At 37.9% G+C, this 7,053-nt stretch overlaps 1 protein-coding gene across 1 annotated transcript in view; it reads left to right on the top strand.

Moving 5' to 3' along the window:
• The window catches only part of COG6 (component of oligomeric golgi complex 6), a 137,210-nt gene that overhangs the window by 127,614 nt on the left and 2,543 nt on the right, over positions 1-7,053 (top strand). The window lies entirely within an intron of this gene.

The raw sequence follows: 7,053 nt of genomic DNA, 5'->3' as shown, positions 1-7,053 counted from the left end.
ACATGGCTAGTTTTTATGTTGTGTCTGAGGCCAGATTTGAACTCAGGTTCTCCTGACTCCAGGGTTGGTGCTCTATTCATTGTGCCACCTAGCCTCCCCGAAGCTACATTTTTAAACCATATTATACACTTCCATAATAGCCAAGATTATAAAGTGAAAATTTGCTATTATAGTAAATATTAGTAGTAATAGTAGTAGTAGTACCTATTCTATAACTAAATATACTTCATTAAATATTCAACAGCTTTCAGATATCCAATTTTTATAACATCCTTTTAAAAGCCCAATTCATATGTAACAACATCATTTGTAATGTATTGCATTAATGTGTTATATGTAGCAACATTTAACATTTCTGCTATACAATGGTCTCTCAAATTTCACAGCATACATTTAGAAATACAGTATAATAATAACAAAACAATAAACTTCAGATGACTTTGATTGCCTTTTGAAATTTTCACATATAAAAACCATTGATTTCATTACCCTTGGCATTTTTAAAACCACTTTAAAGTTATCAGATATAATAAAATTACATTCATTTAGAGAAATAATAATAATGTAGTGCTCAGCATATGCCAGTCACTGTGTTAAGCAATTTTCAATCATTATATCATGTCGTTATCACAATAACCATTATTATTTTTCTCTTTACAAATCAGGAAACTGAGGCAAACAGAGACAAAATAAATTGCTACAAGTTACACTGCTAGTAAGTTTCTACATCAGAAACAGAGAAGGGTGGGCTTACCAAGGGCAGAGGCTGAATGGCTCCCTTACTTTGTATTGCTTGGGTGGCTGGTGCCAGGATCTCCCCATTCTAGGTGGCAGGGGTCTGGGAATGCTGGCCATGGTGCCTGACCTCCAAGTTCCTATTCCTGACAGCTGCAGGTACTGCTGGGGCTGGGGCCACTGCCAATGTGGGGCCCTGCTGTGGTTGCTGTTCTCTGCCCCACCAGATGGAGCAGACCATAATTCAAGTTTCCCTACAGTTTTCTAACATTCTGTTTTCTTAATCTGGTTTAAGATGAGAGGGATTAACAGACATGGGCTATAACAAAATAGGAAAAAAACTGAAAAGTCAAGGAGGGGTTAACAGGAGGGTGCTATACTGTTTACCTGGTTTTTTCCACTCTGCATGTCTTGGATTTCTGCCAACTAGCTTTCCTTCACTGTCCTAGAACAATGGAGCCATTAATTTTTTCAACTTTTAAAAACCATTAGAAGATTTAATCCTTATTTTTTCTTAAAATAAATTCTACAGAGTAGTACCCTAAAACTTACTAAGAGTTTTCAGAAGGGTCTAAGTTCCTGAAATTACCCCAAAGTCACAGGAGTTCTCTCCTGTAATCTTAAAATGGCTAATTGCTAAACTCCTTAATGATTGATCTCAAAACTTTCAGAGTCTGCTAAGATGTTTTTAGTGGTTCTACAGCATTGATTATCTAACTTTATTTCTGTAGTCCCAACTTGGCCAGTGTTGTAATGAAAGGGAGGAAAAAGTGCCCTACAGGCTTTTCTTCTTTTCTTATAACCTAATCTCCTGTAGGAAGCCTAAGGTGGGAGTTAGCTCTTCTTCCTGGGACAACTGAAAGCTCATTAATCTTTCCCAGTGTTCTCTAGCTACAGCTCTTAGAAAGTTTTCCTGGATGGCTGCATTTTTAAATCTTTCAAGGTAACAGAATCTAGCTTACAGCTCAAACACAACACAGACATTCTGCATTTTACAAAGACAGATACAAAAAGGAGAATGCACAATCCATAGCTGCACATGCATTTACCAGTTTAAATTAAAAAAAAGAAGAGCTTGCAGTCCATGTGGACAGTCATTTTACTGAGGCACACAGATCAGAAAAAAAGATTCTGTAGTCTATAGCCAGACATACTAGTTCAGAGGTTTGCCTCACCAGAGTGATCCAGAATGAACCATGGTCAAGAAAGGGGCCTTGGAATTGTTGATTTTTTTTTTCCACAAAGAAAGCTGAGCTGAATAAAAAGTTGAGTTAGGATTGGAGCAGGGACAAAGGACAGAGGACTCACCAGACAAGGGGGGCAGTGTCAGCTCCAGAAAAATAAGTCTCCAGTGGCACCTAGTCCACTCTCACTGGTACCAGAAGGCCCATTTCACCCTGTTCCATGCCCAATCCCACTTCTGACACTAATTAATGTCAACAAGACCAGAACCAGCCTCTAACCTGGAGGTGCCTGGAGCAAAAACAGAGCAGGCTAGAAACAGGAGAGTCAGAACACAAACAGAAGTTTAATTTCAGAGTGAGGAAAATGAGGTTTGCAAATGGAAGGCCCCTTCCCCTCCCACACACACCTTCTAAGAAGGAGGGCTTAACATGCTAGACCAAAGCAGACTATGTACATAAAAAAAACACAAGTGGGCTAGACCATAACAATCATTTTTAGGTCGTGAGTTACTGTTCTCATGGGCTGTGGAATAGTATTTTCTTAAGTCTTGGGGGTCGTGATTGCTTACAGGGTACAGAATCAGAGTTCTGTGATGGTGTAATGGGAATGTAAATTTTTAAGATCTTCCCTGCCCCTAGTTGCTAAAGTGCACCTGGAGCCTGGGGTAGGAGGCTTGTTTTTCAGTAGATACTTTTTGATTGGCCAGTGGGTCCAAAAGGTTGTTACATTCTCTGAGCCAGGAGAAGGCTATATAAGCCCTGATGTGAGGCTTTGTTTTGGGGCTCACTTTGAGAAGTGTTCTGTGATTTGACCTGGATTCTGGGAAGCCATTGTTGAGAGCCCCCCCTCGGCTTTGTAAAACCCAGATGTTGATTGGGTATGGATGTAATGGTTGGACAGTTTGAAATCTGTCTACTTGATCTGTTTCTGTCTTGATAATTCTCTCTGTATATTCTGAAGTTTAGGGTGCTGACCTCTTTCCCCTGAACTAGGTAAACGATACATATTTGACTGATTAAAGTAAGCTTGTTAACCCATTTTGAGTTGCTTTCCTTTAACAAAGCAGATCTAAGAACCTGTGTTGGCAGACACCCTGAGGATGCTGGAGTGCTTGCTGCTACAGATGGGAACAGTAGTACCTGTCAGTGACAAGGTACCTGGGAAATAGGGGGAGCTAAATCCCTCAGTGAATTCCTAGTGCTGGTCCAAGCAATACACTTTGCCAGAGGGTGAGATCATTCCACAGTGCAAAGTATTTGTGTTATGCCAAGCTCAGGGCATAGCCTACTTTCTGGGCCTTAGCTCTGCAAAACTGGGTATCTCCAAAATATTTTGACAAAGGATATGAGTCAGAATTTGAACTCAAGTCTTCCTGACTTCAAGTCCAACAATATACAGTAATGCATTTGGCTCCTTCTTATATAAACAGCCTTTTTTATAAAATATTGTAACAGTTATAAATTATTCTCATCTATTAAATAAATCCAGTCTTCCTTAAAGACTTTTCTTTATAGTATTTCTTTACTTTAGTTCTACTTTAACCTGTATTTGCATACATGTCTATATATAGCCCTTGACATACAAACAAGTGTCGTTAGATGCTTTTAAGCCTTTTACTACATAATTAATTTGAAGACAACAGAAATAAATATCTGATTACATCAGTAGCATGGTTGATTCCATGTGCTGGTTTGAAAATGTCGAAGTATATGCATCCCCTAGTTATTCAGAGTATACTGTCTAAACACCTAATATATACAGCCCTAAGGACTTCCCAGGATAGGATACATTGAGAAATTCCCAGGATCTAGACTTGGGTGATTCTTGCGCATGCAGGAGTAGAGTACTGGCCTACATGTTAGCAGTTAGGTGGGACTGCTTTTCTTCCTCCTTTCACCATCCCTGGACATGCACACAAATTTACCTTAGGTTACCTTACCCAGATTACTTAATTATTATAGTTAATATTATACACTACCTGGTACCTTCACAAAGTTTTAGTCTTAAGGTGAGATTGTGTTCTTGTCTCTCACTACTCTAGCTCCCTGTCCCTGACCAGAAACAAAATTTTATAGTGAAGTGAAACAATTATGCCTTGAAGACAAGCAAGGAAAAGGTGGTTTTCTATTTAATTTTAATGCATTTGCTGACCTAGTAGAGGATCTGGCTTAGGGATTCTTTAAGACCTTCATGGCTTTCTTCTGCTTCCAGTTTTGGGGAGAAAGGAAGCCAAAAATAAGAAATCAACAAGAAATTACATTTATGTAGGCTTTGTACTTTTATACATACATATTAACTCATTTGATCCTCACAACAGTTTTACAGATGAGGAAACTGAGGCTCACAGGTGTTAGTTACTTGTCCAATGTTGTACAGGATAATGAATGAGAAACTTAGGACTTGAATCTAGATCTTTTTACAAACTCCATATTGCATCTCATAGAATGGAAGAAGTTAGAAAAGTTAGTGGGAATAAGAATGACAGGTTTGTTAGAAAACATTTTTTCTACCTTAGTCTGATATAAGTGGAGAATACATATATCCCAAGGTAATAGCACTGAAAATTAATTTTAGAAATTTTCCTTGCCTCATTAGATAGTTTAATGGATTGCTGTAGCCAAAAAAAAAATCATTTCTGTTGGTGAGCCTCTTGGAAAAATGAGCCTCTTAGCCATATTGGTAGTTTTTCCCATTTGGTAGAGTACTTTCCAGAGTACATATTCAGCTGGCATAGCCTTCAAGAACCCAGGGTTAACTGTAGGCATATCTTAGCTCAACTTTATTATGTTTTTAACTATTAATACACTAAAATAGGACTATTTCGTAATGTAGCATTTTAGCTGCATTGTGCATTCAGTAGCATTTTGTGGGATAGTTTGGTAAACCTCCAGATAAGGTGGCATAGTAGGAGAGACCACTGGTCCTAGAATCCAGAAAAACTGAATTCAAATCTGGCCTCAGGCACTTACTAGCTGTGTGACTATAAACAAGTAATTTAACTTCTGTTTGCCTCAGTTTCTTCATCTGTAAAATGAGGATAATTGCTCCTACCTTTCAGGGTTTTTGTCAGGATTAAATGAAATAATATTTGTAAAACACTTTTCACAGTGCCTGGCACATAGTAGGTGTTATTACAGAAAAATTATCATGGTCAAGGCATTTGGATATTGTGGGCCACAGTTCCTTCATTGGAAACATGAGGAGTTTGAACTAAATAATAACTGAAAAACCACCCAACTCTAAATTCTGTGATCTTATGTGTTCCAGATAATATACTATAAAATTTTAGAACATTCTTAATTGGGGATTTCCTATTATTAAAAAGTTTAATTTTTTGAAAGTTCTAATCTCAGTGCTAATGGAAATTAAAAGTCATTCCTCCCTTAAAAAATTACTTGTGACTCCTATTATTAGAATAAAGTAATAATTCAGTCCAGTTGTTAAATGGCTTTTATATACTGAATGATCACAGTTTCTATCCCAGTGTCATTAATTTAACTCTTTTGCCTTCAAATTACTGGGTTGGAACATGATTAGGTGTCAGGCAAGAGTTCAAATCTGTTACCATCTCTAGAAAATCAACTCAAAGTATGTATTCCACTGATAATAGATCAGATCTCCTTGGTATGTGAAGATTTGCACAGGATTATTGTTACACATGAAGGTTGACAAGTCATGGAAAAGATTTCTGGTTATCCAGTCCAGACACTTTTGCACTTACCTTCATTTTTAAGGGAAAAGCCACACTTAAGAAAAAAAGAATAATCTGCTTGTGATAATAAATGGTGGATTATATGCCCATTTTTAAATGGAATCATAGACTACTGAAAAGTATTGATGTACTCAGCCTCTATTTCTTGTAGTTTTATTTTTAGGGAAGTTAGAAGCTTCTGGTTTTCTTGCATTATTGATTAGCTGAGTGGGAGGAGATGGGAATGATAGGAGTTGGGGAGAGGGGGAGGAAAGGAATGCCTTTAATAAAGATGGGGGAGTTAATACACATTTTGAACAAATCCAAGTTTTTCCAGTTCAGTGTATATTTTTAAACTACTGGTAGGACTGTAGCAACCTAAAAGGAAGGCAGCAAATTCTGTCTGACCTTCCTATTCTTATTTTGTCAGCTTTTTTAGAAATGTATATTTACAAGTGAGTTATTTCTTACAGACAGGTGCTAAGTTTATTTTATTCAGTTATTACAGAGAGGAGCTGAAGAAACAAGGAGCAGTGGTTGTGACTGTGAGTTCATTGTTGAATATGGATGAACTTATGCAGATATGACTAGATCATGAAAACATTGGCATTTAGAAAAATTTTAGGTCATGAGGTTGATTTGCTATGTTACTGTTGTGAAGACCAAAGAGCACCAGATTAGAGCATGGCAACTGTAGTCCAGCCTCCCTTATTTTACAGATGAGAAAACTGATGCCTAGAGAGAAGACTTGATGGCATGGGCAGTAAGTAGCAGAACTGGGATTCAAATTCAGATCCTTCTATTCCAAGCCCTATCTACTACTCACTGTACTATTTTGTATAATTATACATTATTTTTATAGTTGTGTATATGTAAGAATACATTCATTTATAATTGCTTTAGTGTGTGTCATATAGATAAAATACAAACTGTGTTTCATGATAGCATATGTGTATAGGGGTAGTTTTGTAAATTCACTGTTACCTGTGATACTTTAAATATTTTTATTAAAATGGATTATATGCATTTGATTCAAGATTATGGTACTTACCGTGTTTCCCCGATAATAAGACAGTTATAATTTTTTTTGGAAAGAAAAACACCAGAGGGCTTATTTTCAGGGGAGGGCTTATGTTGTCCTGCCTCAGCTCTCCTCCGCGGCACTGCTCTCAATGGCTCCAGCAAGCAAATCACTGGGGAAGAACAGGATGACGTACTCACTGCTGCAGCTCTGATTGGATGCAGCTCGGAGCGTGGCGTGCGTTTCACGGGGGGGGGGGGACTGCATACAGAGGGTACCGTAATGTAGCGTGTAGCGCAGGGGATCACCTTCACTACAGTAGCAATCTCAATAGGGCTTATTTTCGGGGGAGGACTTATTTTAGAGGAATCTTACACAGTACGGGGAGGGCTTATTTTCGGGATAGGTCTTATTATCGGGG

The sequence above is a fragment of the Petaurus breviceps genome, unplaced genomic scaffold (genome assembly GCF_028583685.1).
Source record: "Petaurus breviceps papuanus isolate PSGF00001 unplaced genomic scaffold, PetGlider_PUasm1.0 90639, whole genome shotgun sequence".
NCBI lineage: Eukaryota > Metazoa > Chordata > Mammalia > Diprotodontia > Petauridae > Petaurus > Petaurus breviceps.
The sequence above is the reverse complement of the archived record's forward strand: the minus strand, read 5'-3'. Positions and strand labels throughout refer to the sequence as shown.